This window comes from Pseudorasbora parva, chromosome 20, assembly GCF_024679245.1.
Source record: "Pseudorasbora parva isolate DD20220531a chromosome 20, ASM2467924v1, whole genome shotgun sequence".
NCBI classification, from domain to species: Eukaryota; Metazoa; Chordata; class Actinopteri; order Cypriniformes; family Gobionidae; genus Pseudorasbora; species Pseudorasbora parva.
This window is the reverse complement of record NC_090191.1, coordinates 3,128,838-3,141,555: the sequence shown is the minus strand read 5'-3', so window position 1 is coordinate 3,141,555 and position 12,718 is coordinate 3,128,838. Positions and strand designations below refer to the sequence as shown.

At 40.6% G+C, this 12,718-nt stretch overlaps 1 protein-coding gene across 1 annotated transcript in view; it reads right to left on the bottom strand.

The window, feature by feature from the left end:
• LOC137049287 (gastrula zinc finger protein XlCGF57.1-like) overlaps nucleotides 1-12,718 on the bottom strand; it is a 55,065-nt gene that overhangs the window by 19,594 nt on the left and 22,753 nt on the right. The window lies entirely within an intron of this gene.

Sequence of the window (12,718 nt, the reverse complement as noted above, 5' to 3'; positions counted from 1 at the left end):
TCAAGAAACATACTAACACATTTAAGGCATCAAAACCAAAATAATTTTCAAGATCAAGAGGATCTTGAAATCAAGAGGCGTTAACTATAATCTCAGAACCCTTTTTCCCATTATATTTGGTGAACATTCTGTGTTCAGGACACTGCCCAAGTTATTGGCAGTTACTCACATGGTTCGTAATGTGAGTAATGCAATGGTAAAATGTTAAAGGGATAGTTCACTTTAAGATGGAAATTCTGTCATCCTTTACTCACCCTCAAGTTGTTTCAAACCTGTATGAATTTCTTTCTTCAGCTGAACAAAAGGGAAGCTATCAGTACTCAAACAGTTAACTGGAGCCATTGACTTCCATAGTAGGAAAAAAAATACTATGGAAATCAATGGCTACAGTTAACTGTTTGGTAACTGACATTCTTCAAAATATCTTCCCTTGTGTTCAGCTGAAGAAAGAAATTCATACAGGTTTGAAACAACTTGAGGGTGAGTAAAGGATGACAGAATTTTCATTTTAAAGTGAACTATCCCTTTAACGTCACTGTTTTAATCATGTGTTTATGACCTAGGACACACTAGGAGATGTTTTTTAAATCTTTAGGCGATTTTAAACCCCTGGAAGACCACAGACATAAGGACGGGTTCAGCTGATTTTTGACATTATAATTCTCCAAACGAGACACCACACCTGACGATTATAGAGCTGCAATTCCACCAACACCAAATCTTACATAATATCAAATAGACACAATAGTGCTGTGTGAATGATCCATTTTCCCAATTTGAAACAGTCTAACTTGATAACTATATATTCACAAGCAAATATATTGTGTCAATAAAACATCTTTATAATTATACATAGTTGATTTATAATGGGCGATGGGCACCACTACAAATCAGAATCAGAGTTGCTGGCTTTACAACATACAGCGATTCACTTCTACAGAAAGACAGCAATGCGTTCATGTGCTATAGTCATGTTGTTGAAATCTTGTTTGTAAAGAGTTTCAGTAGAGAGGTTTGGCAACTACCTGCACAAGGACACCGAAAAGGCACTTGTATTGACTTAAGGTATGGATTCTCTTTCCTTTAATACAGCTTGTTCTCCGCTGTTTGTTGTTGTGACCTGTTTTCAATATGTGCTTCCAAATCCCTACTATTATTAACACTCAATTACTAAACAACGTCGCACGTCTCACAATGTGTTAAGCCTAGTTCAGACTGCACGATTTTCAAACTCGTCGGGTCACTGCTCTTTTCACACTGCATGACTATCTGGGGTAGCATTCAGTCACTGCTGTGTTCACACTGCACGATGGTTTGACGACAGAGGAGTTCATACTGTATGACTGTACAAGAGGAACAATCGCCGACAACTCTCCCTCTCTCCGGTGCTCATTCCCAACCAAACGTGATTTGACAAGTAAACAACGTGCGTCAGACCGGCGTTCTCGCGTGAGACTTGGAATTTTTATTAAAATGATAAACTGCACAAATTTTGCTCCAAATTGTCGGTGCGCTGATTTGTGGAGAAAAAGAAAAAAAGATTATGGCGGAGGAAACTGTTGGAGAGACAGAGGGAGCCAGGACTGTGTTCTGCAAAGAGAGTTTGAGATAAATAAATAATTTTGTAATGTGCTGCTTCCGCGGCTGGACGTGCGAATGTTTGGGCGATATTCCGTCTATATCTCCTCTCTGAACCTCCTGCTGCCCCGTATCTCACTCTGTCATTGGCTGTCGGTCATCGCCGATGTCATTTTCAGTCAGAACACATTTCACACAGCAGGATTATGAATCGCCGACGGGTTCAGATATTTAGCATACCAAATATCTCGTGGGCATCGGCGACTCGTCTGCAATTCTCTCTGATCATGCGTCTTTGATCATTCACACTGCGTGATTGTCACTCACGTGCACGAGCACTGATTTGCTTATGATTTCAGGGATTTGTCTGCGTTTTCACAAAACCCGGCGGCGAGTCAAAATCGTGGCTAAAATCGGGCAGTGTGAACTAGGCTTTACTCTCATTCTTCCCTAAGGATAGTACTCCTCTGATCATTCTTGGTGACTTCAACATCCACCTAGAAAAACTTCAGGCTGCTAGTTTACACACTCTGCTTGCCTCATTTGACCTCAAGTAAGTATCTACCGCGGCTACTCACAAATCAGGGAACCAATTTAACCTTATTTACCCACGTTACTGCTCCACTGACCATACGCTGGTCACTCCACTACACACCTCAGCTCTCATCTCTAGATACTAACTGTGCAGCTGGTACTTTTTTCTCCACTCTAATATCATGCTTAGACAACTTCCGCCCCTTTCTTCCCCTCTGCCCCTGGCTATCATGATGTTCTCCGCAAGCATCGTTCTAAGCTCAGGGCTGCAGAAAGGAAGTGGAACAAATTGAAAAATCTCATCCCTCCGCTCTTCCCTCTCAGTTAACATCTACTGCTAAAATGATTTACTACCAAAACAAAATGTTTAATTTTAGCAAACTTTTCAAAACCTTATCCTCTCTCCTCAACCCTACTCATCCCCCTCCTTCATCAACCCTAACAACTGAGGATTTAGCCCCAATATTCATAATTAAACCACCACCAGATGCCAATTTTCCACACCACAATTTGAAACTTACATCTTAACAGCCATCACACACATTCTCCCCTTCTCTCAGCTATCAGAGGCAGAAGTCTCCAAACTCATCCTCTTCAATCACCCTACCACCTTTCCGCTTGATCCTATCCCCACTCACTTCCTTCAAGCCATTTCTTTTGTTTTACATGCTATCACTCATATCATCATCATCAGCGCTCTTCACACTGGTACCTTTCCCATAGCATTTAAGCAGGCTAGAGTTACTCCACTGCTTAAGAAACTGTGGCAAAGGGGGCGTGGTTCTGCGAGGTCTGCAGCGGGAGAGAGAGCTCAGAGCGGAGCGGCAGGTAAGTAGGTCAAGCACAGATGACGAACACCTGTTTCTGATTGCAGTAATTGGCGTGGAGAGAGCGCATTTAAGCCGCGGCCGGGAGAGAGGCGAGAGAGAGAGTTGGACTGGGACTTCGCATGCACAGCAGAGAGATTAAGAGACTGACACAGAGTGTCTGAACTGTGAAGGAGCGATCCATATCGTGGAGAAACTGAGTTACCAAACACACGTGTGTTTGTTTTGTTTTGAAAAGACCGAATAAAGAAAGCGAGTCCCAGTCAAAGCCGACCCCTGTCTTCTTCCTTCCTAACACAACGAACTTTACTACAACAACATTCAGTCTGGTTTCAGAAGTGGACACTCAACTAAGACTGCCCTGCTCTCGGCTATTGAAGCTCTGAGACTGGCAAGAGCAGCTCCCAAATCCTCAGTACTCATCTTGCTGGATCTATCTGCTACTTTCGACACAATTAACCACCATTAGGTCCTCATGTTAACTCCAAAGGCAAAGGGCATTACAGGAACTGCACTCCTATGATTCAAACATTACCTCTCAGGTAGGTCCTACAGGGTGTCATGGAAAGGTGAAGTGTCTAAGTCACATCATCTAGCTACTGGAGTTCTCCAGGGACCACTTCTCTTCTCCATCTACATGTCGTCATTTAGAATCATGATTTTTCCTATTACTGCTATGCTGATGACACACAACTCTATCTCTCATTCCAACCAGATGAACAGTAGCAGCTCATAGCCTGCTTGACAGACAGACTTTTTTTGCTAGATGAAAGACCACAACCTTCAAGTAAACCTTGCGAAGAAAGAATTGCTTGTGGTCCCGGCTAGCAAAACACATTATTGCAACTTCTCCATTCACTTCTCCATAGCATAACTCAATCCAGGATTGCCAGGATCTTTGGAGTTGTGACTGATGATCAATTAAACTTTGCTAGAACTGCCCAGTCCTGCAGATTTGCCTTGTACAACATTAGGAGGAAAGCCCCTTCCTGTCGAAGCATGCTTCAGAACTCCAGGTCCAAGGTCTTGTTTTATCTGTACTAGACTCTTGGCACTGTGAAACCTTTGCAAAGGATCCAGAATGCTGCAGCAACAGTGATCTTTAAAGAGGCGAAAATATTGCACATCACAACTCTTATAAACTTGCACTGGTTACCAATTGCATCAAATTCAATGCCTACAGAACAACCACTAGTTCTGCATCAATTTACCTAAACTCTTTACCTACCTAACTCGACTCAAGTCTTCAGCCATTTTCAAGAAACTGCTGAAGACGCATCATTTTGGGAACAATTAAACCATAAATACTAATACTATTCTATATAAATTTACTTATTAGAATCTACTTATTCTATATCTACTTCGATTGTTCTCCTCATTTGTAAGTCGCTTGGATAAAAAGTAAGTGTATTAGAATGTGGATTCAGGGAACAGGGATTATTTTTTGCAGAATCTGTAAGTTGTAATCACGAAGAAGCCTCTCCGTGTTTCAGATAGCAGTATTGGTATATTTAAAAGAATGCATTTTGAGGTTGAAATCACCTTGTTTTGACTTTGTGCATTTCCATACTGGGTTTTGTTATTGCCCCGCCCTCCAAGGGACGTGTGGCTAATTATTTATGCAACGCTCTAGCCGGCTCTAGAGACGGTCTGAGCGACGATGAAAGCAACATAGGGGGCTTCCGGTTTAAGCATGGCGTGAGTAGACGCACACGAGTGTAGCTCCCGATCTCATTCGTTTATTTGGTGTTAATCTTTCTACTACACGCTCTCTACAATCGATTATCTGGCAACAGTTATTACTTGAAGTCACGGTGGAGCAAAATGGCAAGTAGAAAACAACTTCGAAATAAAACTGGCGACAGAGACGGCGAAGCATCGACCAAGGCCGATGACATGGCGCCAGCCCCTGAAGGCATAACGGCTTTACCAGAAGATCTCGAAAAACTCCGGTCAGCGCTTCTTTCTGACATGACGCAAGTAGTTCACTCTCTTTTAAAAACAGAACTGGCCGGTGCACTTTCACCCGTGAATGCGACATTGGAACAAGTGAAATCCTATTACGAAGCACATGACGAACGACTCCGCGAAGTTGAAGATGGACTTAATGACTACAGTGATAGGCTGGTGAATGTCGAAGCTTCAATGGATGCGCTACGGAAAGAGAATGTGTTTCTGAAGGAAAAGCTGGATGACCTCGAAAATCGCTCACGGAGATCTAATATGAGAGTGGTGGGCATCCCTGAAAAGTTGGAAGGATCAGACCCGATTAAATTTATGTCTGAATTTTTTGAGGAAGTACTGGGGAAGGAATTCTTCACGAGTCCTCTTGTTCTTTCTCGTGCCCATCGAATCGGACCCATCCCATCCAATGCAAGGGCCAAGCAGACCAAACCCAGAGTGTTTCTGGTTCTTTTTCACTTCTTCCAGGACAAGCATCGCATCCTCAGATTCAGCAGGCAGCAGCGTGAATTATCCTTTCGCGGACACAGGGTGTTTTTCCACGAGGATTTTAGCGCTGAGTTGGGGAAAAAGCGAGCGGCGTTTAAGGATGTGAAGTCTCAGCTCTACGAAAAGGGAGTCAGATTCGGTCTCTTCTACCCTGCAAGGCTCCGTGTTTTTCACGAAGGGAAAACGCACCTTTTCGACACGCCAGAGGAAGCCAACGAGTTTTACCGTTCCAATTGGAGTGAAGAATAATGTGCAAGGACGTCCCTTTTGCCCCCTCGGGTAAGAAAAAAAAAAAAAAAAAAAAGTTGTCATATCGTAACTATGTGCGAAACCCGAGGTGGCGCAGGACTTTTGGCCACCGTACACTCGATTTTCAGAAGCCAGATAACCTACACCGTTTTTGACACCATTTGTTGTTTCTGAACCACCTTTTTAGGGGGGCTAAACTCATTGTATGATACTTCCTTTGATGTTAGTTTACATACTGTGGAAGTGTTTCGTTATGATTTACCTGCGATCATCCTCTGTTGGGGATTTAGATCTAGGAATTGTAATGTTTTGTTTATTTAATTTGTTTTTTTTTTGTTTTGTTTTTTCTCTTCTTTCTTGGTGGGTGGTCGGCAGCATTGTTTACCTCTGGAATCTGGCATTTCACCATATTTTTGTCATTCACAATTTATGGCTACAATTTATTTTACTCAGGAACCCCTGCATATTTTCTAATTTGTATATTATACAGGTATTATAGGTGATGATGATAAAGGTCATCCTGTGAGGCTGATGACATGGAATGTCAGAGGATTAAATGGCCCTGTTAAAAGAGCTAAAGTCTTCTCCCATCTTAAATCATTCAAACCCGATTTATTGTTTTTACAAGAAACACATTTAAGACTGGATGATCACAATAGAATCCGTAAGATATGGGTTAGTCAAATTTTTCATTCAAAGTTTAATAGCAGATCAAGAGGAGTGGCAATTTTAATTAATAAGAGGGTACAGTTTATACCTTCTGACACAATCTGCGATCCTAATGGTCGTTACATTATTGTCTCTGGATCACTCTTTCAAGTCCCGGTGGTTTTAGTTAACGTTTATGCTCCCAACTGGGACGATGTTCACTTTGCAAATAGTCTCCTATCAATAATTCCTAAGTTAAATACGCATCATCTGTTATTTGCTGGCGATTTGAACTGTGTTTTCGATCCTCAGCTTGATAGGTCTAGCACTAGTAGTAATGTATCTGATATGGCAAAGGCCTTTTCTCAATTTATGTTACAGAATGGCTGTGTGGATCCTTGGAGATTCTTAAACCCATTGACTAAACAATTTTCCTTTTATTCTCATGTCCATCATTCCTTTTCGAGACTAGATTATTTTTTTATAGACAATATTTTTATATCAATGGTTAAGAAAGTTGACTACTCAGCTATAGTGGTATCCGATCATGCCCCAGTGGTTTTGGACCTGCACTTCCCTTTGAACATCAGGGAAAGACCACTCTGGTCATTCAATCCATTACTGCTATCTAATGATACATTTTGTAACTTTGTTTCAACTAATATAGACAATTTTCTGGAATTCAATAAAACGGATACAGTGTCTTACTCATTACTTTGGGAGACTTTAAAGGCTTATTTGAGGGGGCAAATACTATCTTATACATCATATGCTAATAAAGAACGTAAGAAGGAATTGCAAGCACTCTCACAATCCATATTAGATGTAGACAGACAATATTCTGAATCACCTACTGCTGAATTAAAAAAAAAAAGAGTTGACTTGCAGACAAAGTTTAATTTTTTAACCACTACTCAGGCAGAACATTTAATAATGAGGACACGTGGTCTTTACTATGAGTATGGAGACAAATCAAGTCGACTCTTGGCTCACCAGTTAAAACGACAAACTGCCTCCCGTCTTATTTCTCAGATAAAAAACTCAAATCAAATTTTAACTAGCAACCCAAAAGAAATTAATAATATTTTCAAAACCTTTTACTCCTCATTATATACTTCGGAATTCCCACCAGATCCAACAGATATGGAACATTTCTTAAATAATTTAGATATTCCTACATTGCAATTGGATGCAGTGATGGATTTAGAACATGATCTGGAGATTGCAGAAATTAATAGGGCCATTATGGCAATGAAGAGTGGCAAGTCTCCGGGCCTTGATGGGTATCCTATTGATTTTTATAAGAAATTTAAGGAGAAACTTGCGCCAATTCTTCTTGAAGTTTTTAAAGAATGTTTGGCCGTAGGTTCCCTGCCTCCAACCTTTTCACAAGCATCCATTTCACTCCTTCTTAAAAAAGACAAAGACCCTACACTGTGTGGATCTTATCGTCCTATATCTCTTTTAAACACTGACATTAAAATTTTAGCAAAAGTGTTAGCATTTCGTTTAGAACACGTCCTTCCCTCAATAATTTCAGATGATCAAACAGGATTTATTAAAGAGCGCCAATCTTTCTCTAATATTCGTAGACTCGCCAACATAATGTATATTTCTGATCCTTCTCCGCACCCGGAGGTAGTCATATCCTTGGATGCGGAAAAGGCGTTTGATCGAATTGAATGGCCATATTTGTTTGAAGTCTTAAAAAGGTTTGGTTTTGGCCAAAATTTCTTGTCTTGGGTTAAATTAATATATCATTCCCCTTCGGCGTCCATTCGGACCAATTATTCCCGATCCGAATTTTTCCCATTAACTCGAGGGACCCGTCAGGGATGCCCACTGTCCCCGCTCCTTTTTGCCATTGTGATTGAGCCTCTTTCAATAGCTTTGAGAACAACCACAGCATTTCAGGGTATTATGAGAGGGGGTATTGAACAACGCGTGTCTTTATACGCCGACGACCTCTTGCTTTACATCAGTGACCCCATATCTAGTTGTCCTTTAATTATATCATTATTATGCCGGTTTGGTACTTTTTCTGGATATAAATTAAATTTCCAAAAAAGTGAATGCTTCCCCATTAATAATTTGGCCTTACAAATTTGTCTAGAATTATTACCCTTTCGTTTCTCTCCAAATGGCTTTAAATATCTTGGAATTCATATGACGCGCTCCTTCTCTTCTTTGTTTGAAGCCAATTATAAAGTTAAGTTAACAGAAGTAAAGGCAGAGTTGGAACGGTGGCGTAGTCTTCCCCTTACTTTAGCTGGAAGAATAAATTCAGTGAAAATGACCATTCTTCCCAAGTTCCTTTATTTGTTTCAGTCTTTGCCAGTTTTTTTGCCCAAATCCTTTTTCCGTTTAATGGATCAATCTATATCCCGTTTCATTTGGGAAAATAAGATCCCCAGGGTTAACAAACATATTCTTCAGAGAACTCGTGATGCAGGTGGTTTAGGCCTTCCAAGTTTTACTCACTATTACTGGGCATCAAATATTCAGAAGATATTATTTTGGCTTCATCGCCCAGAAACGAATTGGTGTTTAATTGAAGCACAAACATGTCACTCTTCTTCTCTCCCTGCTTTAGTGTATTCTTCCTTACCTTTGAAAGCTTCGCGATTTACATCCAACCCTGTGGTACTTTCCACCCTCAAGATTTTTAATCAGTTCCGTTGTCACTATAAATTCACATCAGCATCGGTTTTAGGTCCTATTTACAAAAATCATTTATTCCCCCCCTCTACACTGGACTCATCATTTAGACAGTGGGGAACTTCCGGGTTGATATGCATCAGGGATTTATATACTGAAGGTTTATTTAACAGCTTCAAGGACCTCTGTAGACTGTATGACCTTCCACAAAACCACTTTTTTAGATGTCTTCAGATTCGCAATTTTGTTGAGAACAAATTTCCACTCTTCCCTGACCTTCCTCCTACTTCGCCCTTAGATAGTCTTACTCTCAACTTTAATAATAAAGGATTAATTTCAAGATTGTACTCCCAGCTCATGTCTTTGAAAGCATACAACGTGGATAAAATTAAATCCAGATGGGAAGACGAACTAGATATAAAATTTTCTGAGGCTTTTTGGAGGGAGGCACTTAAAAAGGTTCACTCATCATCTTCCTCTGTTAGGTTAGGGCTCATACAGTTCAAAGTGATACACAGGGTCCACTTGAGCAAGGCATGGTTAGCTGTTATACAGTCTTGTTCAAAATAATAGCAGTACAATGTGACTAACCAGAATAATCAAGGTTTTTAGTATATTTTTTATTGCTACGTGGCAAACAAGTTACCAGTAGGTTCAGTAGATTGTCAGAAAACAAACAAGACCCAGCATTCATGATATGCACGCTCTTAAGGCTGTGCAATTGGGCAATTAGTTGAAAGGGGTGTGTTCAAAAAAATAGCAGTGTCTACCTTTGACTGTACAAACTCAAAACTATTTTGTACAAACATTTTTTTTCTTCTGGGATTTAGCAATCCTGTGAATCACTAAACTAATATTTAGTTGTATGACCACAGTTTTTTAAAACTGCTTGACATCTGTGTGGCATGGAGTCAACCAACTTGTGGCACCTCTCAGCTGTTATTCCACTCCATGATTCTTTAACAACATTCCACAATTCATTCACATTTCTTGGTTTTGCTTCAGAAACAGCATTTTTGATATCACCCCACAAGTTCTCAATTGGATTAAGGTCTGGAGATTGGGCTGGCCACTCCATAACATTAATTTTGTTGGTTTGGAACCAATACTTTGCCCGTTTACTAGTGTGTTTTGGGTCATTGTCTTGTTGAAACAACCGTTTCAAGGGCATGTCCTCTTCAGCATAGGGCAACATGACCTCTTCAAGTATTTTAACATATGCAAACTGATCCATGATCCCTGGTATGCGATAAATAGGCCCAACACCATAGTAGGAGAAACATGCCCATATCATGATGCTTGCACCTCCATGCTTCACTGTCTTCACTGTGTACTGTGGCTTGAATTCAGAGTTTGGGGGTCGTCTCACAAACTGCCTGTGGCCCTTGGACCCAAAAAGAACAATTTTACTCTCATCAGTCCACAAAATGTTCCTCCATTTCTCTTTAGGCCAGTTGATGTGTTCTTTGGCAATTGGTAACCTCTTCTGCACATGCCTTTTTTTTAACAGAGGGACTTTGCGGGGGATTCTTGAAAATAGATTAGCTTCACACAGACGTCTTCTAACTGTCACAGTACTTACAGGTAACTCCAGACTGTCTTTGATCATCCTGGAGGTGATCATTGGCTGAGCCTTTGCCATTCTGGTTATTCTTCTATCCATTTTGATGGTTGTCTTCCGTTTCCTTCCTCGTCTCTCTGGTTTTGCTCTTCATTTTAAGGCATTGGAGATCATTTTAGCTGAACAGCCTATCATTTTTTGCACCTCTTTATAGGTTTTCCCCTCTCTAATCAACTTTTTAATCAAAGTACGCTGTTCTTCTGAACAATGTCTTGAACGACCCATTTTCCTCAGCTTTCAAATGCATGTTCAACAAGTGTTGGCTTCATCCTTAAATAGGGGCCACCTGATTCACACCTGTTTCTTCACAAAATTGATGACCTCAGTGATTGAATGCCACACTGCTATTTTTTTGAACACACCCCTTTCAACTAATTGCCCAATTGCACAGCCTTAAGAGCGTGCATATCATGAATGCTGGGTCTTGTTTGTTTTCTGAGAATCTACTGAACCTACTGGTAACTTGTTTGCCACGTAGCAATAAAAAAAAATACGAAAAACCTTGATTATTCTGGTTAGTCACATTGTACTGCTATTATTTTGAACAAGACTGTATATCCTGGGTTAGATGCAACCTGTAATAGATGCTCTTTTTCCCCAGCCAGTTTGACACACATGTTTTGGTCTTGCACCTCTCTAAATAACTACTGGGCAGTGGTTTTTAAAACTATCAGTGAAACCCTTGGGGTGTCATTGCAGCCATGTTCTTCAATAGCTATTTTCGGAACGCCCAGTGACACCATGACCATTACTTTAACTGCAACCCAAACGGACGTTATTGCTTATACTTCTTTATTGGCCCGCAGAAGAATTTTGTTGAGTTGGAAATCCCCTACCTCTCCTTCTGCAGCAGCTTGGTTGGAAGATGTGATGTTTTTCTTAAAATTAGAAAAGATAAAATTTACACTAAGGGGATCTGTGGACAGGTTTTATTCAAAATGGGAACCCATTCTGGCATATTTTAAAAATCTGAAAGAATTACCTAGTTGCTAACTTTTCATACATGTATCTTTGTTTTGCTCACATTCATGTTGTGATGTTGTATATGATGTTTTGTCTGGCGGAATGGCTAAAGTTTTTCTTTTTCTTTTTTTTTCCTTTCTCCTCCTCTCTTTAAAGGGGGGGTGAAACACTCAGTTTCAGTCAGTGTCATGTCAATCTTGAGTACCTATAGAGTAGCATTGCATCCTGCATATCTCCGAAAAGTCTTTATTTTTTTAATAATTATATAAGAAAGATGCGCTGTTCCGAGTCTTTCCGAAAAAAGCCGAGCGGGTGGGGGCGTGTCGTGTGAGCGGAGCTAAATAATGACGTGTGCAGCAGCGCGCTGTGTGTTGAGTCGAGCGTCATCCCTAACAGCGGTAAAAAAAACTTTATTCAAAAAAAAAAAATATGGCTTTTAATCAGATACAGCCATACATCTATGATCCGGAATCAGACCCAGAGGTTGCAGTTGAACAGGAGCAGCAGCAAAAACGACTAGAGCAGGACGTCTGTATGTGGTAAGTTACAAGTTATACACTAACTATATAATATGCTTAGCGGCTTGTGTTATTTACATATTTATACTTGAATTATATCGTCGTATTTTTGTCTTTGAAGGTGTACATGTGGGAAGTGCAGTTGTGCACGTGTGTTTGTGTGTTTACGCGTGGTTTGTGTAGACAATTGTAACGTTAGTAAGCGGACTGGTTTTGCACCGCAGGCTAGTGTTTACATAGATAGACACGGAATAGTAGCGCATTTGAATGAAGAAGCGCGCTTATTTAGTTCAACATATTTCCCCCCTTTGTGTATTGTTGTTTGGAGTGCTTTTACAATACACAAACATAAAGTTACACATATAGTGGCCAGCTAAACAAATGTACACGCACTACACATCGCATGCTCCATTGATCAATTAACTATACGTGATCATGTTTGGGCTACTTGATGAGCATAGGCAAAGACACAGACATTTGAAGCACTCTTACTCACAGCCTGCGGGACCTTTATCGTTGGGACTGCTCCATCCTTCAGCATTAGGCGATTGGAAAAGCCGGCGTCAAGCTGGGCCTTGTTTATGAAACAGTCGGCACCGAAATGCAGCGAACAGATATAAACATTCGCCCAACTCAGTTGCTGATCCGGAAAAGCAAATTACATCCACTGT